Consider the following 24,164-nt stretch of genomic DNA (forward strand, 5'->3'; position numbering starts at 1 on the left):
AGAGTTAGGAGTGTCTCATGTTTTGTCAACCTCTCTAATTTTTCCCACTCATTTTCCCTCCTTTCCCTTATTATCACTTTCACTATTTCTTGTGTTCCCCATATGAGTGAAACCATATGATGATTTTCCTTCTCCAATTGATTTACTTCATTCAACATGATACCCTCCAGTTCCATCCACGTCAGAGCAAATGATGGGTATTCATCCTTTCTAATGGCTGAGTAATATTCTATTGTATATGTATATATACGTATACACACACACACACACACACACACACATATATGAGAGATAGAGAGAGACCTCTTCTTTATCCATCATCTGTCAAAGGACATAGAGGCTCCTTCTACAGTTTGGCTATTATGGACATTGCTGCTATAAACATTGGGGTGCAGGTGATTGGCTTTTCACTGCGTCTGTATCTTTGGGGTAAATACCCAGTAGTGCAGTTGTTGGGTCATGGGGTAGCTCTATTTTTTAATTCTTTGAGGAACCTGCACACTGTTCCAGAGTGGCTTTACCAGTATGCATTCCCACCAACAAGTGCAAGAGGGTTCCCTTTTCTCCACATCCTCTCCAACACTTGTTGTTTCCTGTTTTGTTCATTTTCATCATTCTCACTGGTGTGAGGTGTGGTATCCCATTGTGGTTTTTATTTGTATTTCCCTGATGACAAGTGATGTGGAGCATTTTTTCATGTGCTTGTGGCCATGTGTAGGTCTTCTTTGGAGAGATGTCTGTTCATGTCTTCTGCCCATTTCATGACCGAATTGTTTGTTTCTTGGGTGTTGAGTTTCATAAGTTCTTTATAGATCTTGGATACTAGCCCTTTACCTGATAGGTCATTTGCAAATATTTTCTCCCATTCTGTAGGTTGTCTTTTAGTTTTGTTGACTGTTTCTTTTGCTGTGCAGAAGCTTTTGATCTTAAGTCTCAATAATTCATTTTTGCTTTTGTTTCCCTTGCCTTCATAGATGTATCTTGCAAGAAGTTGCTGTGGCCAAGTTCAAAAAGGGTGTTGCCTGTGTTCTTCTCTAGGATTTGATTGATTCTTGTCTCACATTTAGATCTTTCGACCATTTTGAGTTTATTTTTGTGTATGGTGTAAGAGAATAGTCCAGTTTCATTCTTCTGCATGTGGATGTCCAATTTTCCCAGCACCATGTATTGAAGAGACTGTCCTTTTTCCAGTGAATAGTCTTTCCTGCTTTGTCGAATATTAGTTGACCATAGACTTGAGGGCCCATTTTGGGTTCTCTATTCTGTTCCATTGATCTATGTGTTTGTTTTTGTGTCAGTACCACACTGTCTTGATGATCACAGCTTTGTAGTACAACCTGAAATCCAGCATTGTGATGCCACTGGCTCTGGTTTTCTTTTTCAATATTCCCCTGGCTATTTGGGGTCTTTTCTGATTCCGCACAAATCTTAAGATGATTTGTTCCAACTCTCTGAAGAAAGTCCATGGTATTTTGATAGGGATTGCATTGAACATGTAAATTGCCCTGGATAGCATTGACATTTTCACAATATTAATTCTTCTAATCCATGAGCATGGAATATTTTTCCATCTCTTTGTGTCTTCCTCAATTTATTTCCAAAGTGTTCTGTAGTTTTTAGGGTATAGATGCTTTACCTCTTTGGTTAGGTTTATTCTTAGGTACCTTATGGTTTTGGATGCAGTTATAAATGGGGACTGATTCCTTAATTTTTCTTTTTCAGTTTCATTTTTCACGTATAGAAATGCTACTGATTTCTGGGCATTGATTTTGTATCCTGCCACATTGCTGAGTTGCTGTAGGAGTTCTAGCAATCTTGGGGTGGAGTATTTTGGATTTTCTATATACAGTATCATGTTATCTGCAAAGAGGGAGAGTTTGACTTCCTCTTTGCCAATTTGGATGCCTTTTATTTCTTTTTGTTGCCTGATTGCTGAGGCTAGGACGTCTAGCACTATGTTGAATAGCAGTGGTGAGAGTGGACATCCCTGTCATGTTCCTAATCTTAGGGGAAAGGCTCTCAGTTTTTCCCCAGTGAGAATATTTGCTGTGGGCTTTTTGTAGATGGCTTTTAAGATGCTGAGGAATGTTCCCTCTATCCCTACACTCTGAAGAGTTTTGATCAGGAATGGATGCTGTATTTTGTTAAATGCTTTCTCTGCATCTATTGAGAGGATCATATCATTCTTGTTTTTTCTCTTGATGTGATCTATCACATTGATTGTTTTATGTGTTGAGCCAACTTTGCATCTTGTGGATAAATCCCAGTGGGTCATGGTGAATAATCTTCTTAATGTACTGTTGGATCCTATTGGCTAGTATCTTGTTGAGAAGTTTTGCATCTGTGCTCATCAAGGATATTGGCCTATAATTCTCCTTTTTGGTAGGGTCTTTGGTTTTGGAATCCAGGTGATGCTGGCCTCATAAAAAGAGTTTGGAAGTATTCCATCCCTTTCTATCCTCGGAACAGCTTTAGTAGTATAGATATTATTTCTTCTTTAAACATTGATAGAATTCTCCTGAGAAGCCATCTGGCCCTGGACTTTTGTGTCCTTGGGAGGATTTTGATGATTGCTTCAATTTCCTTGCTAATTATTGGCCTGTTCAGGTTTTCTAGTTCTTCCTGTTCCAGTTTTGGTAATTTGTGGTTTTCCAGAAATGCATCCATTTCTTCTGGATTTCCTAATTTGTTGGCATATAGCTGCTCATAATACATTTTTAAAATCATTTGTGTTTCCTTGGTATTGGTTGTGATCTCTCCTCTTTCATTCATGATTTTATTAATTTGAGGCTTTTCTTTTTAATAATGCTGGCTAGTGGTTTATCTGTCATTAATTCTTTCAAAGAACCAACTCTTGGTTTTGTTTTTCTGTTCTACAGTTCTGGTCTCTATTTCATTGAGTTCTGCTCAGATCTTTATTATCTCCCTTCTGCCTGGTGTAGGTTTTACTTGCTGTTCTTTCTCCAGTTCCTTTTGGTGCAAGGTTAGCTTGCATATTTGAGTTTTTTCCGATTTTTTGAGGGAGGCTTGTATTGTGATGTATTTCCTTGTTAGGACCACTTTTGCTGTATCCCAAAGATTTTGAATGGTTGTTTCTTTATTTTATTAGTTTCCATGAGTCTTTTTATTTCTTCTATAATTTCCTGATTGACCCATTCATCTTTTAGTAGGATGCTCTTCAACCTCCACGTGTTTGAGTTTCTTCCAAATTTCTTCTTGTGATTGAGTTCTAGTTTCAAAGCATTGTGCTCTGAAAATATGCAAGGAACAATCCCAATCTTTTGCTATTGGTTGAGTCCTGATTTGTGACCCAGTATGTCGTCTATTTTGGAGAAAGTTCCATGTGCACTTGAGAATAATGTGTATGCAGTTTGTGTTCAGATGGAATGTTCTGTATATATCTGTGAAATCCATCTGGTCCAGTGTATCATTTAAGGCCCTTGTTTCTTTGGTCATGTTCTGCTTAGAAGATCTGTCATTTGCAGAAAATGCCATGTTGAAGTCTCCTACTATTAATGTATTATTATCTAAGTATTTCTTTACTTTGGTTACTGACTGATTGATATATTTGGCAGCTCCCACATTTGGGGCATAAGTATTCATGATTGTTAGGCCCTCTTATTGGATAGACCCTTTAAGTATGATATAATGTCCCTCTTCATCTTTTACTATAGTCTTTGGTATAAACCTTAATTCATCTGATAATGAGGATTCCTACCCCAGCTGTCTTTTGAGGACCATTTGAATGGTAAATGGTTCTCCACCCTTTCATTTTCAGGCTGGAGGTGTCCTTAGGTCTAAAACAAGTCTCTTGCAGGCAGCAAATAGATGGGTCTTGCTTTTGTATCCAGTCTGAAACCCTGCATCTTTTGATGGGATCATTTAGCCCATTCACGTTCAGAGTAACTACTGAAAGATATGAATTTAGTGTCATTGTAATACCTATTCAGTCCCTGTTTTTTGTGGATTATTTCTCTGGGCTTCCTCTTTCTTTTACAGGGTCTCCCTTAATATTTCTTGCGGAACTGGTTTGGGGGTCATGTATTCTTTCAGTTTCTGCCTATCTTGGAAGCTCTTTATCTCTCCTTCTATTCTGAATGAGAGCCTTGCTGGATAAAGTATTCTTGGCTGCATATTCTTCTCATTTAGTTCCCTGATTATATCCTGCCAGTCCTTTCTGGCCCGCCAGGTCTCTGTGGAGAGGTCTCCTGTTAATCTGATATTTTTGCCCATATAAGTTAGGGATCTTTTGTCTCTCACTGCTTTAAGAATCTTCTCTTTATCTTTGGAATTTGCAAGTTTCACTATTAAATGTTGAGGTGTTGAATGGTTTTTATTGATTTTTTAGGGGGTACCTCTCTATCTTCTGGATCTGAATGCCAGTTTCCCTCCCCAAATTAGGGAAGTTCTCAGCTATGATTTGTTCAAATATACTTTGTGGCCCTTTCTCCCTCTTGGTGTCTTCTGCAGCCCCAATTATACATAGATTCTTCCTTCTCAGGCTATCATTTATTTCCCTTTGCCTTTCCTCATGGTCTCTTGTTTTTCTCTTTTTTCCTCAGCTTCCTTTCTTACCATCAACTTGTTTTCTATGTCACTCACTCTTTCTTCTACCTCATTAACCCCAGCATTTTGGATTGCATCTCATTTATTTTTAATTTTGGCCGGATTAGATCTAAATTCTGCAGTAACAAAGTCTCTAGAGTCCATTATGCTTTTTTTCCAGAGCCACAAGTAGCTTCATAATTGTGCTTCTGAATTGGCTTTCTGACATCGAATTGAAATCCATACTCTATAACTCTGTGGCAGAGTACTATTTCTGATTCTTTCTTTTGTGGTGAATTCTTCCTTCTAGTCATTTTGTTCAGTGCAGAGTGGCTGTAGGAGGCCTGAGTCAAAAATATCTACCATGGCCTAAGGAAATTCCACCCTAGATGATTCTGACAAGGTCAGAGCCCAGAAAATGAAAAAGAAGATCAGAATAAAAGAAAACAAAAGTACCACTAAAGTGAAAAACAAATTTTAAAACAAAATAGTAAAAATAAAAGGCCAAAAACCCCAAAGAAGAAGAAGAAGAAGAAAAAAAAAAGTAAAGAGGAAAAAGAGAAAAAAAAAGGGGGAGGGGTGTACTAGGGAATGGTGGTGGTGAAGAAGTGATAGTGGAGAGAGAGAGTGTAATCTACCTGAGGGGTCCTAGAGGGTGATCCTCTTGATTCTGAGTGTATTTTGTTCTGTATGTTAGAACATGCTCAATCCCAAATTTATATAAACCAGCAATACTTATAGAAAGTCCCAACATAGACCACCAAAATATATACAAGATAAAAGAGGGGGGCAGAATGGGAATGAAGAGAGAATATAATCTCACAGAATAAATCAGCACAGTATTCCACTTGGTTCTGCGTGTATGCTGGTCATGTTTTAGAAGGTACTAACATCCACCATTGTAGAACAAAACAAAGCAGTGAAAAACCCACAAAACAAAAACCTATATCTCCCAAAATTAAATTGAATATGTTGAAGAGAATCCAGAAGTAAAAATATATCTAAGACACATAATTGTAGAAATATGAAAGTCAAAAAGGAAAAAACTTAAAAATGAAGAGCTGGTAAAATATTGTAGTTAAGGTGGGAAAAGAGAAAAAATATTGGAAATTTAATCTGATACAAAAAAGTTGTAACAGAAAAAGAAAAAAAAATTAGAAAAGGGGGTACCTTCTAGTTGTACATACTATATTCCCTCGATTTCCCTTCGTCCTGGAGCTTTCCAGTGCTGCTTGGTCAAGAACTTGCTCTCCCCTGTCCTTCCAGATGGTCTTCTGGGGGAAGGGCTGCTGTGCCACTGGAACCATGCTCCGGAGGGCCACCTCTCCCAAAGGGAAAGGAGCTCAGCCACCTCCATCCAGAGCCAGCCCACCTACACAACTGGCTTCTTCCAAATGCCCTGAGGGCTGCAGTGCTCCAGCCCTTTACTGACATCTCCCAGTTTGTGGTGAGCTTTTCCCCAGGCGCCCCTCTTCTAATAATGACTCTAGGAATCTTGAGGCTTCACTGCCCCTCCTGCGATGCCCGAGTTCCCTGCTAAGCACCTTTCTGTCTGGGACGAATCTAGTGAGGATTTTTTAAAGTTCCTGCTTCTCCAGGGCTGGGCTTTCCTGTCCTGGAGGCTCTGGCCATGGGCCTCAGCCTGGCTCCTCGCGCGGGGGGGGGGGGGGGGGGGGGGCCCTCCCCCACTTGATTCTACACCCCCACCCCCCGCCTTCCTACCTTGTTAGAAGTGAAAACTTTTCTCTCTGTAGCGTTCCAGCTGTTCTCTCTTTAAGTCTCAGGTCAAATTCGTAGGTGTTCAAGATTGTTTGAAAGTTACCTAGGTAAGTTGGTGGGGCCATTGAGGTGAGGTCTCCTACTCCTCTACCATCCCCTCCAAGTTTTTATAAAATTTGCCAAGTTATTTATCTTTGGAATGTTCTTCCCCAAAAGAGAATTTTAGAAGTGTGTATTTATATTCTGAAAATATTTCTAGATATACAGATACATGTGTGTATAGTTGTGTTATATGTATATTGTGTCTCTGTGTATATGCATATATATGTCAAAGCTGTATATCTATATCTATATAGCTTGATAAAAAATATATATCTTTATCAAATCTTATCTCTCCACTAGAGAAGCATTTCAACCTACGTGCAACATTAATTTTTAAGTTACCTTCTTCTGGTCTACCAGAGGCTGAGAAGATAGAAACATCTGCCTATAATAATAGCTAGTGTTTATTAACTGCTTATCATTTCTAATCACTTTCTATGTATTTTATCAAATTCTCATTAGCTGCTTATGAACTAGGTATTCATTACCTTCTATGAAGACGATTGGGCTGGAATGTGAATCCAAGATACATGCCTCCAGTGCCTGTGTTCTCCATTATAATGCTAGATTTCCTCTCTGCAAATGGTGATTATTCTTAGATCTCTATTCTTCCTAGTGCCTAAATCATTGTCTGGATGTTACTTCACCACTTGAGGAGACTCCCTTTTCTGTCTGGTTCATTACTATACTATTTCAAAGCAAAGTAGATACATTCTGTCAAAATGAATTTCCATAAAGTAAATCAAGTTTCTGAGTGTCATTGTAAAAATCAGAGGTGGGTTTCTATAGGGGAAAATACTTCTCAGTAAGTAATGACAGAGTTTTGAAAAGGAGAGATTTAAGATGGTAGCTAGCACAGATTCATTTGGAACCAACAAATTATTACTTAATTGCTATCTTGAGATAGCAGTATACTTCTCCATTGGAGTACCCTGTTGACTTTCAAATGTCTTCCTTGTCTTCATTTGCTCACTCCATTATTCCTGCTGGGTCCTGGCTAATTAACCATATATATCCAAACATGGCTCTTCCCTTGATTACTTCTACATTTAACAGTTCTCAGAATTTTTGTGCTCCTGGTATTTATCTTGCATTTGCAGTGTCTGATTCTGTTAGACTGCTACCACACATTTTAACTATAGTTTCTACCATATTCTTTTATTTCTAATAAGTTTTTACTGAGAACTCTGGTGGATTGAATAATTATGCTGAATTCTTCACCCCCCCTGAACTAGTATTGCACATCTACACTCTTGGCATGGGCTCAGGTCGGCAGAATACTGTACTTCCTGCCTGTTGACTTGGGATTGGCCATATAACTTCCTTCAACAAATGGGATGTTAGTAGATGTGCTGTAGATGAAGGTTTGACATGGGCTGTTACTCCTGACTTTATCATGAGAAAAATATGCCTTAGGTAAGTATAATAAATTTATATTTGGTCTCTGTCCCCCAGTCCTAAAACAGCTTCTGAAATCCTTGGAATTTCCTGAGTGATAGGGATAACAGAAGCATCTTTTCTTGTTCACAACAATCTCCTTTCTACCTATTCTCTGCTAATAAGGTTAATTTTGGTGAAGGGGCTCCTAAATAGCGGATGGAAGCTGGTTGCCAGGAAGACCCAGGCATGATAGAGGGTTGGAACCTCCTAAGGGAAGAGGAGATAGAGATTGAGTTAATTGCCATTGACTGATAATTTAATCAGTCATGCCTATGTAATAAAACCTTCATAAAGTCCTCCAAATGGTGGGGTTCAGAGAGTTTGAATTGATGAATACATCAAAGTGCTGGGATGAGGTGCTGTTACTCCTGGAGAGAGCATGGATGCTCCACACTGCCCTTCCCATTCGTTGCTCTATAACCTATGCATCTTTTTCATTTGGCCATTCTTGAGGGTTATATCCTTAAGAATAAACTAGAAATAGTAAAGTGTTTCATTGAATTTTAGGGATAATTCTAGCAAACTAGCAAATCTGAGGGGAAAGTATGAGAACCTCTCATTTACTTCCAGGTGGTCAGAAGTATAAGTGACAACCTGAGTCTTTTCATTCGTATCTGATTAGGGACAGTTGTGGGACTGAATCCTTAACCTAAGGAGTCTGTGCTAACTCCAGGTAATTAGAATCAGAATTGAGTTGAATTGTAGGACACCTAGTTGGAGTGTTAGAGAACTGGTTGTTGGTGTGGGGAAAACCCCACACATTTAGTGTCAGAAGTGTTGAGTAAAAATAGTTCAGAAGCAGTGTTTGTGCCAAGGCCTAAATCAAACCTTCAGCTTAGAGCGAAGCCCAGCCTAAATCGGCTAAAACCCAGCCAACCCAGCAATGCCTAAAGGATAATAAATACTTGTTTTTTGAAAACCCCTGAGTTTTAATATGGTTTGTTATACAGCATAAACTGATATGCAGTTGTGTGCCAGATACTGTTTTATGCAGTGGATGGCTTATCTTAGAATTCTGTAAGTTTTTGGCTTCATAAAGTGAAAAATAAGATACCCGTCTTATTCTTGAAGTACACGATTTTACATACTGAACATAGTATGTGAAATTCTACATACAAATATAGTAGTAGCTGTACCGGTTTAGAGAATTTGATAATATAAAGATGAAAGGGAAAGAGAGGCCAGTTAACCAATTAGGCAAGACTTTGTAGGTTATCCTCAGTGTTACAGAACTCCCTAAACCATTTTTTCAGTGCACTCAAGAATTGATGATCCTTTCAGGAACTGATACACAATAACAGAAACAGATTGTTTCTGTGCACAAACCACAGAACAATCACTTCTATTATGAAAGATATTCTTCTTCTATAATGAAAGATATTCCTAGTGACTGTAATACATAGGTCCACTTTCCTTAATACCCCTACCTAATATCAGGTACCATGGAAGTGTGTATATATATATATATATATATATATATATATATATATGATCATATATACCAGTTAGGTTTGTCCCCATATAGCAGATAACTACCAAATACTGTAGTTTTAACACGATAGAAATTTATGTTTCTCTCATAGTAAAGAAATCTGCAAATACCTAGTCTGGTGCTGGTTTGGCCTATAGGTTTTATCAGGGACCTTCTCTTATCTCTGTGTTCCATTATGTTCAGTATGTGGCTCCCATCTTCAAAATTGAAAGCCCAATATGCTAAAACTCCAGCTATTACTTCCATATTCCAGGGAGTACAAGAAGGAGGAAGGAAAGCAAATGAGGAAGGGAAACAAATCTTCACTGGATTTCACTTATATCACATTTACTAGAATTTATGATTGTAACTGATTCAAGAGAGTCTCAAAATTTTAATCTTTAAAGCATGCATGCATTGCTGTGCCGATTTAATAGTTTTGCTACTAAGCATAAAGGGAAAATTGGATGTTGAAGAAAGGAGGTAGCAATATCTGCTCACCATATCTGTCTCATTCTAGTTGACTATTTCACATTTTGATATTCCTTAAATCAGATGCATTATACTAATATTGATATGAACATTTTTGCCTTAATACCCATTATTAAATTGATAGAATATTTGATATTCTTAAAATGTGGTAGTGATATGAATATTCCTGGTGAGAATAAAATCAGAGCAAAGTGAGCTTTATGGGATATGGTAAAGCCTTGTGAGTTACCCCTGTCCCACAAAAGGGATAACATTTTCAGGATTAAAATATTTGGGTCTGCCAGACTCAAAGTGTTTATTTATTCCATGAGCAAGAAACTCACCAACAATTTTCCCTTGTGGCTTCCCTTTTCTAGAATCCTTGTAATCTCCCTTCCTAAGATGATATCTAGTTATGGAAACCTTTGGTTTTGGCTATCATTGCTCTGGTCCTTCCTCTCTATGATTACTCTCTGGTCACTTTGATTGGACTTTTCTATTGCCAAAGTGTTCCAGCCAGAATGAGTTAAACCATTTTTTAGGATGTGTAACTTCTACACATAACTACTTGCATCTATTATGTGTTAATTTTAACTAGTTAAACAAGTAAAGTTCACCTCACTTCCTAGTTCTAGGGACACCTGTCTCTTTCAAGTACTTCCAACTTGGGCCACATTTCTTAGCCCAAAGAAAAATTGTCCATGTATCTAATTTGAGAAAATTTTCCAGTAATTCTTTAACTTTTGAATTAACAAAGTCATAGCTTCAGGTAAGAAGGGAAAAGAAAAATATACATTAAACTTTGTGATCTATTTCATAAAATCACTTATGAAATAAACTTTTATGCTTCCTATATTGAGATGCAAGATTTGATTTTTTTTTCCTTTTCTCTTACAAGTAAATGCTTTATGTACTAAAGATATTTTGCTATATATTTGGCAAGCTTTAGATATAGTGTTCGAAATCCTTTGTTGCTTAGGGTTACTACTAATAAGAATAAAACTACTATATTTTATTAAAAATAAGACATCAGTTTTAAAATCCTGATTTCTGCCATGTGAAAATGTGGAGAGAAATGTGTTCTTAGAATCACTGACATATGATTTAGCAGAGTTTTAATGACAATTACTATTATAAAATATAAGCTATAGATTATAAATCCTATAGGTAGAGGACTATGTAAAACTAGTGATTTAGAGTCTGGAATTAAAGATATTAGAGTCGGGGATCCCTGGGTGGCTCAGCAGTTTAGTGCCTGCCTTTGGCCCAGGGCGTGATCCTGGAGTTTTGGGATTGAGTCCCACATCGGGCTCCCTGCATGGAGCCTGCTTCTCCCTCTGCCTGTGTCTCTGCCTCTTTCTCTCTCTCTCCCTCCGTGTCTCTCATGAATAAATAAAATCTTTTAAAAAAAATAAAGATATTTAGTCTTTCAATTCTAGAAAACATATGCTTATATTTGCACTTAGCTCATGTGCATGAAGATTTTTATGGAAACTCAGAATCTTTGTACTTCTCAGAGACTTTAAGAAGGTAATGGCTGAAAATTTAACGATTATTAAAAGCTTTGAGTTAACTAGCAGATATTTAACTGCCTGGACCAAGAAATCAATTACTAAAGAGAAGGAACTCAAGCTTCTATCTGCTACAGTTCTTGAGCTTTCCAGGTTCACCCTTTATCACAGAAAGAATGAATTTGCCAGTGCATGCAGTGAAGTATCTGCTATAGGCAATGTGGGTCTCTGTAACTCTCAAGGACTATTATGTTTTAATATCCTATTTCTCCATAATTCATATTCTTAGTTCAATTGCCTCCCCAAACTATGTGAACCCTATGAACTCACGAGAATTATTGAATAGTTACTCTGTGCCAGATACTCTGCAAGAAAGTGGGAATAAAAGAAGAAATTCTTTTTGCCATCGTGTGAGCAGTCTTACAGGGGAGACAGTTTCAGTAATGCAGTAACAGCACTTCTACAGCTTGTAAATTTAATGGTACAACTAATAGCCCAAAGGAGAATATAACCCTACTCTAGGGGGTTAGGAGATGGAGATATGGCAATTCAGTCTTAAGAATAAAAAGGGAAGGAATTTAGCAGGACTACACAGTGAGAGGGGGTAATGGAGGCATTCCAAGTAGAGTGAACATGGGCACATATTTGTGTTTGTTTGTCTCCCTTACTAGACCTTCTAGAATGAAGAACCTCAAATTCTGGTAAGACCCATCATCCAACTTAGTGTAGGACCGTGTTTAGCAAGTGTTCCCCTCCCCCCCCCCCCGTAAAAATGAGTCATCTACTCCAGAGAACATTGAGAAACAGGTCAGTACTTCTCACTTTGTTAAGCACAAGAACCACTTGGGGTCTTTGTCCCCATCCATCGCCCCAGTTGCTGTTTCAGTAAGTCTGGAATAGGGGCTAGAAATGTGCATTTTCAATAAGTCCTATCCCCAACTACCAACCCCATTGTGACTCTAATGTAGGGGGTCCACAGAGTGCAGAGATTTAGGTGGAAAAGAATTTGTGGATACTTTGGAGATACTTACATCCTGGTTCTTATCAACTACCTACAGCCCACCAAATATACCTCAAGGTGCACCCCCTGTCAGCCATCAAAAAGCTTTTAAATCAACCTTAACCTCTGCTGCTCAGACCTGAAGTTAATTTTCTGGCAAATATGATGAGTGGAAAATAAATCTGCCTCCTGAGACTTAACAGGTCTTCTTGATTTTTTTTTTTTTAAGTATTAGCATGTTTTTCAAGTTCTGTGAAGCTGAAAAGTGCTTAAAAAGCTCCAGGATTAGTCATTTCTCTTTAAAAAAAAAAAAAAAAAGTTTCCAGTAGCACAATGCTTACCTTGAAAGATGAAAATTTCTACCTGAGGCATTTTTTTTTCTATATTTTGTAATCACAGTTGAGAATTTATGCCAACTCTACCTTTTTTAGCTATTCAATGAAACCTTTCTAAACTGAGTTGAAAATAATTCCATCATGCCTTTAACACCCACTTGCTCTAATTTAACTCCATTTGTCTCTCCCTTACTTACTCTTTATTTTCTTGAGCATTCCAGCTGTTAACATTCAATCTAATTTTTGAATGTCAGCCCATGTCAAAGCAAGCTTTAATCCTTTTAATATTAACCTATCACCAGCCCAAAGCTGCTTTATATCATGAGAGATAGCAGTTCCCAACCCTGTGGGCATGGAGTATGATTACACATGCACACGCATGCACGCGCACGCACATTAGAGTTTCCTTATAACACTACTTTGGTGTAGTCAGGAATTTTATATGGCACAGGTAGGGATTGAGCCCCATCCAAAGTGCTTTGGTTACACAAATAGAAAAGGCTTTGTTACAAGGTGGTAGTATGCAGAAGTATTGGAGAAAGAATGTTGGCTATCATCTAGTCCTACACCTTTATTTATCTATTTATTTTTGTCTAAGAAATAGTAGAATGTCACAGACAAAGCATACAGTTAATGACAGAGGTGTTGAAACCAGAATCAGACAAGAAACCTTAAGATCCATAGTGTAATACTTTGTAAATGGACTTAAGTGTCATTGTCATTTACTTCTTCTCACTTTCTTCTTTCTCTCTCTCTCATGAAATGCAATTTTAAAAACTCATTATTATTCTTACTCCTTCCACTTAGACAATTTTTAAAATGTAGGAAAATCAACTGTGTCTTGAGAGTTTGGCATAGATTTTTCTCATATGATTTCAGACCAGATACATTTCACATTTAGAAAACTGGTCAATGAAACAGGCCATTGTCATTGGCTAAGTCCCATGTGGAAGCAACTTGTAATAAGGTACTGGTGACTTTATTATTCTACTGGGACTTTGAGCTTTGTTACAGTAATAACAAATTCTGTTTATGAGGAAGATCACCAAATGAAAATAGATACCATTGCCATTTTATTTTATGGCTTATGCTGCAATTTAATTAGAACTTTAGTAAGAGATTGTATCTTAATTAAATGAAAGAAATGATAAATGTACTTTTAAATGAGGTTGAATAGACATAAGTTACAGTTAAATATACAGTTAAATGTTCATATTAAAAAGCCAATAATAAAAAGATAAAGAAAACAGTCTTCTATTCATATTATATACCTTGGCACTGTGGTTAAGAGTCAGTCACAATATTTTTCCTAGAGGAGTACACAGCAGCCTAAGAAGGAGAAAAGAATACCAAAAATGTTAACTATAAGTCTTACAAGAAAATTCAGTTTAAAGTCCTATGAGACCTTACAGGAAGAGTAATTAATTTTGTTTGGGAAGTTGGAAAAGGCTTCAGGGAGTGTATGTTTGAAACAAGTGCAAATTCAGTAAAAAAATGCTAAGCAGATGTTTTTAAAAGTATAAATACAGCAGCATGATATTTTTTCTGAACATTAAAAGGCTCTTTTATTAAGCATAATTAAAATAATTATTTCTATGGAATAAACTTTCCATGTCCCATGTCTTCAACTGAGATAACAATGCCTGCCTTTTACTTTTATTTACTATTTTGTCAGTCTTTCCATTAAGTCTGGTTTATGTAGGTCACAATTTTTCTTTTATGCCACTAATTTGGGTAGGAGCTTCTTGAAAAAGTCTGTCTACATTTTCCTCTGGAAGAGTCACTTTATATAATTTTATATAATTCACATTCTTCTCTCCCCCTTTTTCACTTTAAATAGTATTTCAGTACTCCAGTTATCAGGAACTAGGAACAATAATATAAATATTTTTATGTTTTACCTTGTGATAAACTTAGAAACAAAATCCCAACCTCCTAGACCTAGATAATGGTTGTTAGATCAATTGCTTAACATTTAAAATGTTGCCCAAGATTTGTTGCAGGACTCTCACTGACCGATCCTGAGAAAAAGTGTCTTGACTTGAGATCCTGAGAAGGAAAGAGTTAAAGGAAGAAAATCTTGGAGGATTAGATTGATCTCAAGGGATTTGGAAACTAGGCAGATGATTTGAAGATGAAAGGAAAGATTTGATTCTGTGCTGAATTACAAGTTTTGAAGGAAATTACAGTGTAATTTTGTTCAGCTATAGATAAAGATCCACAGCCTAAATTAGTAAGGTTCTTATAACTTATCTTTTCAAATCATCATTAAAAAGTATTTCTGAAACTGTGTCAATTGTGAGCAATCACCCTTGAGGTATATGTGTAATATGAAAAACCCTAAAAAAGAAGAGCAGTAGCAAACAGTGCATATTAAATGTCAGTTGCAAAGGAGGAAATCCAAAAGGCATGGCATTGCATTATACCTATTCTCTGGGTCTAGGACAAAGGAAAGGGGCAAATCACTGTTGTCATGTCTTATTTACATACCTCACAAGAGCATCTCCATGTACTAGTCAACCTCCTGCTTTTGAGGGAGTTGTTAGAACTTTGGATTCTCTCACCCTATCCCTAAGGGGGAAGGCCATACTTAACGAGGCCCCAAAGAGCAAAACTTTGTAACCTCTTCTAGCCCATTTGTTAGACTTGACCCTAACTCAGTCATGGGTAATATCCTCAATCTGTCATGGGTAATATCCTCAATCTAGGTTTAAATACATTTGGCATGTTGGCCAAACCAGTTAATGAGATTGCTGTCCACTGGTTAGTTTCTAGGAACAGCCTGTTTTGCTGCAAGAACAGCATGTTCTTTCCTCATTTGCTAAGTAAATACCTGAGTGGTCTGATTTCCAAATGAATTCCTTTTTCCCCACAGGGATGTGCTTTTAGAAAGGTCGAATAGCTCTTTGGTAAGAAGAAAAAACAACAAAAAACCCAAACCAAAAAAAAAAAAAAAAAAAAAGAAAAAAAGAAAAAGGAAAGAAAGAAAACCCCCAAAACAAACAAACCACTGTGAATTGAACACACATACTTACCTCTATATTCCTTCAGAAGCTCCCTCGAACAACAGTAAAGGTGGGGAGAACAAGAAAGGAGAAGGCAGTGAAATCTGGGTAGTTGTTAGGTGTGCAATAACTGATGTAGCAGATCCAAGAAAGCTAGACCGTGGAAAATGGAAAAGTTTAGAAGCACACTGATTTGCATTGCAGAATCTACAAGGGATTTATGACACTAGTAATTCTGGATGTCTGATGTAAGGTGGAACTAAAAAAAGGATTGGTTGACAGTCTATTTAAGAAGCTTAGGTTTCTGTTTGATTTAAGGAATGAGCCGCAAATGGTGAAAACCAAAACAAAAACATGGGTTTTTTGCATACTTTCTGTCAAAATCTTTACCTGGGTATTTTAAATTTTTTTGCTGTTATGAATAGTATATTCATAAGTTTTCATTTTTCTAGCAGTTTGTTGGTGGTATACAAAAATGCCATTGACTTTTGGTTATTGATCTTACAACTGGTAACTTTGGTAAAAATCTATGATTAATTATGATAATTGGGATAGATTCCTTTGAGTTTTCATTTTGACAATCTTCTCTCTAAGTAATGATGACTGACTTTAATCCTAATCTTTAGATATTTCCTTTTTTCTTAGTGCATGAACTATGAAATTTAGCCAAAAATTGAATAAAAATTATTAGTAATAAGTTATTAGTAATAACTATAATGGTTCACCATTGATAAGAATGTTTGCTATAGCTTTTCTATGTACACTTGTGTTCAGGTTAAACAAATTCCTTTTTTTGCCTTACCCACTGAAAATTTGTATCAAAAATGATTATCAAAGCTATTAATGCTTATTCTGCATTTATTGAAACTATATGAATTTTATGTGTTAATGTAATACATTACTTAATAGATTTTCTAACATTAAATCAACTTGTATTCCTAGAAATACAACTCAGTGATGACAGATTACCTTTTAATGCATTTCTAAATTAAATTTGTACTTTTTCTTAAACTTTAGAAGCTTTTTTTGCTCCTGTATTAATAAAAGATTGGTCTGTTTTTTCCCTTCTTTTGCTGTATTTTTTGATACAAAAAAATTAGATATATAAACTAAATTGGAGAGTCTTCATTTTATTAATTGGAAGTTTAGGGTTGGAGTTTTCTGTTTTGAGTATTCTGTTGAATTCTCCTATAAAAATCATCTGGTCTTGCTATTTTCTTGGAGTAAGAACTCTGAACTAATCATTCTGATTTTTATTTGTGGACCAATTTTGAGTCAATTTTGATAACTTTTAAAAGTATTTTATTCACTTCACCAGATCTTCAATTATATTATTTATATTTTATTTCCATCTCTCCTGCCTTTTTAGTTATGTATGCCCTTTTCCATTGCTAATATTTTGTGCTGCCTATTTTGTTTCCTTAAACAATCTTGCCTGGGGTTTGTCAACTTCATTTTTTTTTTTTTTCCAAAACCACTTCTGATTTTGTCAATCCTCTCATTTTTTACTTTATATGTTTCCATTCTTAATTTATTCCTTCTACATTTCTGGGTTTATTTTGGTCCTTTCTAATGTCTTAAATGCTTATACAATTGATTTTTGCTTCCCCCCCCCTCCAATATAAGCATTTTAGGCTTTAAATTTCCCTCTAAAAATGTTTGGCTATGTTTCAGAAGTCTTGAAGTTTCTTTTTTTTTATTTTTATTTTTTATTAATGTACAGCTCCTTCTGTTGTTTATATGTGTGCTAGCTTTGGTTTGCTTATTTCCTGACAGGTTACTCTTTTAACCTCATGTGTTAACTTTTTATTGTGATTTTTGTTATCCTTGGATTTCTATCTGGGGGAATTCTTTGAGGCCTGCACTCACAGTGCATTTCTCCATAACTATAGTACCCGAGGTTACAACCTTGGATCCCTTTAAACTATATTGTCAGTTTGTTTCCAGGCAGTATAAATTTCAGGGCAAACTAATGTAAATATGACTTGTGGTTAAGAAATCTCAAAGGGGACTTTTAAAAAAATTTCCCCTCTATCCAGAGGGAAGGTTGAGATAAACATCTCTCCTTCTGTTCTTATTCTTCCAATGTAGGTGTCACTCTCCAAGTGCTTCTGTTTTTTGTTTTATTATTCATGAGAGACAGAGAGGCACAGAGAACACAGGTAGAGGGAGAAGCAGGCTCCATGCAAGGAGCCTGTTGTGGGACCCGATCCTGGGTCTCCAGGATCAGGCCCTGGGCTGAAGGCGGCGCTAGACCACTGAGCCAACCAGGCTGCCCAGTGCTTCTGGTTTGATGCAGGCATTTCTGATTCCACCCTCCACTCTGCTCTGGACCCTGGTTTCGGCTTCTGTTCTGCCAAACACATGGCCAATTAAAAACCCAGATGAGGCTATTAGAATGAGCAGATACCCTCAGGGATGAGGCCAGCTTCAGTGCTCACCTAATCCTCATGGAACCACACTTGCTCATTGTTTGTCTCCTCTGTTTCCATTTCTTAACTTCCAGCTCAACTCAGCTATGCTCTCAGAAAGATTTTAAAAAATATTTTACTTTGTATCTTTCTTGTTTCTGAAGGGATTTCTCTACATATGTAGTCTGCCATACTTCTGGAAAGGGAAGACCAAATTTGTGACACTTTCTGTTGTAATTTATAGAAAACTCAGATCAGTTTGCCTTAAAGAGACAGATAAAAACTCCAGAAATATGGTGACTTTTCTGTTTCGTTTGAGTCAGCATATAAATTAAATCCTCAAAGCCATAGATTATTTGTCTCTTCACTCTGCCTTTCATGATGTCAGCTTCAATCCAAAGCTATCTGTCTCCCTGACATGGTCACAAAATAGCTGCCAGCTACTTGCAGACCTACACACTTCATTATCCACATTCAGGTAGAAAGAGGCAGTCCCTTTTCTAACCATCAGATGAATTTCCTGAACTATTCCCAATGAAAGTCAATAAGAACACAAAACCACATTTTACAGCCAAAGAAATGTCATGCTTAGATTCACTTTGTTACTGGGAACACTTACACCTGTCCCTTGTTTATGACTAATTCCTTCCTGAAACCCCTGATGTTAAGTGGAAAGTCATTAAGTGGAAAACCAATTTCCATTTATTTTAAAAGAGAATTTGTGAGGCATTTTATCCCAATTCCAAATAACAATTGAATAATGCAAATAACTTTACAGAATCTTTAAAAATCCAACAATATTTGAAAATAAATATAAATTTATACATAAAATAGGGTGTAATAATTTATCCTTTATCATTTTCTCCAAACATCCAATGTTTTGGGATTCAGTTGATCTTCCACTCCAAAAACACTTAAAGGTTGTATCATAGAAAAACACTTTCAGGATAAAGTAAAGGCTAAGCAAAAGAATGCTTTGAAACACATGTAAATAGTGCATGTTCACAATAGACAGAGTTGTTGAAGCCGCAAACTCTTTATCCCCCTCATTTGGCATACATAAGCAAAGTCAATTGTTCTGGGTGTATCTAAACAGTGCACGCAATTCAAATTAGATCCATATGATATTGTCTGACTTGAAAATGTTTGTGTTGAGTAAATTGATGAGCATGTCCTTTCCTGGGCCATAATCTTGAAAATATTATTTATATTATGTTATTTTTAGGATGTTTTGGGAGAAAAAGAAAAAGCCTCATGTAGGTAAAAGGAACTGTCTGAAAATGGTTTGACTTTTCAAAAGCTATATATTATGATAGTACAAAGCAAAACATTTTATGTGTGGTAGGTTTGTAATGTGGCAAAGGAGATGGGTTTACACTGACTCAGACTGATGAGGGCTTGTCCTTGGGGATCAGTCTCTGCCAACCTCCATGCTATACACAAAGGGCAAGGAAGAGAATGAATATCAATGAGATAATCACAATGCCTTTTCAGCCAGCTTTATTTCAGTGTTCCTCTAAATGAAATTTAATCTATACTGAGATCCCAGTCACATAAATGATAGGACATTTACTTTTCTTAATTATTGGGGTTTCCTCCCTCTGAGATCAGGCATTCAGAAGCTAGGGGAAGTGCTGGTTACTCATGGTGGTCACCAGTATTGACGCTGCTCCTTCTTATTGATATCAAGCATTAAATTCCAATATCAATCAAACATTCAGTCCATCAGCCATTTATTCCACCAATGCTAGACTTTGCCAGATTCTACTCACCAGGACACAATATATAATGCCCAGCTTTGGTGTTTCGCTTCTGCTGTTTCCCATTTTTTTCTGCTTTCTCTTCTTTTCTGTCCTAAAACTTTTGCTTCCCATTTTCTTAATTTCTAAGAAAACAATTTTATTGCTGTGATTCACATACCACACTATTCACCCATTCAAAGTCTATAATTCAATGTTTTTTCATTATATACAGAGTTGTTCAGCACAATCAATTTTAGAATGTCTTTACCGTCCTTAAAAGAAATCCCCTACCTATGATCAGTCATTCCCCATTTTTCTCCAGCTCCCCTTAATCTCTAAAGCCCTAGGCAATTACTGGTCTCCTTTCTGTATGCATAGACTTTCCTATTCTGGACATTTCATATAAATGAAGACCTAAAAAATGTAGTCTTTTGAATCTGGCTTCTTTCACTTAACGTATTGATTTGCATTTCATTCATGCTGTAATGTATATTAGTAGATAACTCCTTTTTATGGTTGAGTAATATTCCATTACATGAATAAGACTACACGTTGTCAGTTCACCAGTTGATGGACATTTGAGTTCTCAGTTTGGGGCACTTATGAATAATGCTGATATAAACTCTTGTAAAATGCCTTTGTGTGGGCTATGATCTTATTTCTCTTGGATTAATTCTTAGGAGTTGGACTACTAAGTCATATGTTAACTTTAACTTTTTAGGGAACAGCTGTTATTTTCCAAGGAACCATACTATTTTATATTCTGACCAGCAATGTTGTGAGAGTTCTAGTTTCTCTTCATCCTCACCAACACTTGTTATTGTTTCTCTTGAGTTGTAGCCCTTCTTATAAGTGTGTAGGGATATGCATTATATTTTTAAAATTGTAATTAACTACACTTACAACTTACAAGAAAATCTAGGCATCTGCCCTTCTTGAAAATATTCACATGTTCTGGTAACACTGGGTCTCAGCATTGTAAGGCAGTGATTGACTGAAGCTGTATAATTGCCATTCTCTTTATTCTGGTATAGTCCTCAGTTTTTTAGCAGTCATATCTTATTTTATGAGCCTGACACTGAGGGTAAGTGTCCGTTCTTTCTTTCTCTTTTTTTTATAACTGTGATGTTGTTTTTCTGGAGGTAAGAAATGTTTTGTGTTCTATGTCTCTAGCAAAAGTAGAAAATGAGATAGAGACTTGTAGGGCAGCATAATTAAAGTAGAAGAGAGCAGGTTCTTTGTTGAATTAAAGATGACTCTCAAGTGCTTATAAAAAATCAAAATGGATTAAAAATCTAAATGTGAGACTTTAAACCATAAAAATTCTAGAGAACACAGGCAGTGTTTTCTCTGATATCAGCCATAACAACTTCTTTCTAGATATGTCTCCTGAGGCAAGGGAAACAAAAGCAAAAATAAACTATTGGAACTTTATCAAAAGAAAAAGCTTCTGCACAGCGAAGGAAACAATCAGCAAAACTAAAAGGCAGCTTTCAGAATGGGAGAATATTTTTACAAATGACATAACAGATAAAGTGTTAGTATCCAAAATCTAAAAATAACTTATCAAACTCAACACCCAAAAAACATAACCCAGTTAAAAATGGGCCGAAGACCTGAATAGACACTTCCAGAGAAGACATCCAGATGGCCAACAGACACATGAAAACATGCTCAACATCACTGATCATGAGGGAAATGCAAATCAAAACTACAATGAGCTATCACCTCACAAGGGTCAAATGGCTAAAATCAACAATACAAGAAACTGGTATTGCTGAGGATGTGGAAAAAGGGGAACCCTCCTACACCATGATGGGAATGCAAACTGGCATAGCCCTTATGGAAAATGGTATGGATGTTCCTCAAAAAGTTAAAAAAAAAAAAAAAAGTTAAAAAATAGAACTACCCTATGATTCAGCAATTGCAGTACCAGGTATTTACACAAATAATATAAAAATACTAATTCAAAGTGATCCATGCATCTCAATGTTTAAAGCAGTATTATCTACAATAGACAAATAATGGGACTAGTCCAAGTGTCCATTGACTGATGAATGGATCACGCTATGGTATATATATATATATATATATATATATATATATATATATACACACACACACACACAATGGAGTATTACTTAGCCATAAAAAGAATGAAATCTTGCCAGTTAGTATTATGCTAAGTGAAATAAGTCAGAAAGACAAACACCATATGATTTCAGTCATACATGGAATTTAAGAAACAAAAACAAATTGGCATGGGGGGAAAAAAAAGTCAAACCAAGAAATAGACCCTTAACTATAGAAAACGAACTGATGGTTACCAGAATGGAGATAGTGAGATAGATTAAATAGGTAATGGGGATTAAAGAGTGTACTTATGATGAGCACTGAGTGTTGTATGGAAGTGTAGAATCACTATATTATACACCTGAAACTAATATTACACTATGTGTTAACTAACTGGAATTCAAATAAAAACTTAAAAGGCTACTCCTGCATGTTTATAATATGCAAACTATGTATTTGTCAAAAAAATGCAATTGAAAACATTATGAACAAACCAAAGACAATGTGTGATGAAATGTTAATGAACTGAGAAAAACCATAGAAATTTCAATGGAGTCCTATTTTGAAATCAAATAAAATAAGTAATGCTACCATGAAAAGTTATCTATTAATACAAATGTAAAAGAGCTTATAAATTTTAAAATACGTGTTTTGATTATCTTAATTTTAGGAAAACGGTTTCTTTAAAATACATTTGATTGTTGCTTGCCAAACTAAAATTGAGGGATGCCTGGGTGGCTCAGTGTTTGAGCATATGCCTTTGGCTCAGGGCGTGATCCTGGAGTCCCAGATTCTAGTCCCTTATCAGGCTTCCTGCATGAAGTCTGCTGCTCCCTCTGTCTATGTCTCTCCCTCCCTTTCTCTCTCTTTCATGAATAAGTAAATAAAATTTAAAAACAAATAAAATTGATCTTCAGAATTGGACATTGTAAGGATACCCCAATTATAGTGTTGAAGATCTAATTCCAAACAGGATTCTCGCCTTCAAACTTCTTGAAAATAAATGTCGTTCATTTCATTTCTCACAATTAATACTGATAGAATGAATGAAGAGTTATCAAATAAAATCATATAGCAGGATAATATACTGAATGCTAAATATGATGGTGTTGGAAAATTAGATTTCTTTAAATGTCTTGAGAGTAGTTACTCTAAATATAAAACCAAACTATGTTTGGAAGTAACTACATTTGGGTACATCTGTTCTCCATTATGCAATGGAATAAAACTAAATATTGTTCCCAATTAAGGGATTTAAGGCCAAATTCTGGACTGTCCATTTCAAAGAGAAATGCAAGACTTAATACATCCTATTTGGAAAAAAAAAAAAGTGTGGTTTTAGAGTTCTAATTCAGAACAATTGGAATTAGAAATTTTTTAACATTTTTGTTTTGAATTTCATCTATAATCCAAAATACTATATCTGTTTAGATTTTGCAGTGTACTTCTAATATAGTAAAAAACTTAAAAATATTTATTCTATTTCAGGAAGTCAGATATTGCTGTCCTTGGGGTGCTACACACATATTACTTACTTACCTGGATGGATTCTTTTAACTTTTGATTTTTGAACACCTGTGTAAAGGTAAGTGTTCAAGGATTCTTCATATTTCTTCCTGATCCTGCCCAGATCATCATGAGCAGATGCTCATAAATAGAGAATCTTCATTTGTTGAAGATAAGAGCACAGAATGGACTAGCAGGAAACAGGAACTCAGCTGATGGAGAAGTAGGAGACCTACCATTTATTTTGGTCTGCAGGATGAACTCTGGTTTGAGGCTGGTGGAGCAGGTAACTAAAGGTGGCAAGAGAAAAAGTCTTGACTTATGTTTACTTGTTGGTTTTATCTAATGGACTGCAGAAGCTCAGCGCAGCCATTGCACTGACCATCTTACATACTAAGTCTATAGCAGCCCTTCTCCTAGGCATGCACATACAGCTCTGCTTTTGGGGGAACTGAGTCAAAACCTAGTTCTAGCCAAAGGGTAAAATGCTTCCTGGGTTCTGTACAGCTAGTTGCATATCAGTGTTTACAAAAGAAAGGTCCCTGCTTCTGACCCCTCCGACAATTGGCCTGTGCTCTGCAATATGTATTCTGATCACTCCTTTTGTTATGGCATGAAGAGCTGGAACTGGCATTTATTAATTATAAAGTTATTCATTCTGCTTTAAATCCAATGACAGTGCTCAACTCCATAGCCTCTTGTGATAGTGGATTTCACAGGTTGGCTAAATGTGGTACAAAGTAATAGTTTCTTCAACTTGCTCTAAATTTATCAGCTATTAATTCGACCAGATGACATTTCATTCTTCAGAGACATTATGGAACATTCAGTTC

At 36.2% G+C, this 24,164-nt stretch overlaps 1 long non-coding RNA gene across 1 annotated transcript in view; it reads left to right on the forward strand.

Annotated features, from left to right (window-relative positions):
• Nucleotides 1-23,410, forward strand: part of LOC111098329 — a 101,362-nt gene extending 77,952 nt beyond the window's left edge. Inside the window, exon 3 of the long non-coding RNA XR_005367942.1 lies at nt 23,314-23,410. This is a non-coding gene — a long non-coding RNA (uncharacterized LOC111098329). The remainder of the gene's footprint in view (nt 1-23,313) is intronic.
• The last annotated feature ends 754 nt before the right edge of the window (nt 23,411-24,164 follow it).

This window comes from Canis lupus, chromosome 12 (genome assembly GCF_011100685.1).
Source record: "Canis lupus familiaris isolate Mischka breed German Shepherd chromosome 12, alternate assembly UU_Cfam_GSD_1.0, whole genome shotgun sequence".
NCBI classification, from domain to species: domain Eukaryota; kingdom Metazoa; phylum Chordata; class Mammalia; order Carnivora; family Canidae; genus Canis; species Canis lupus.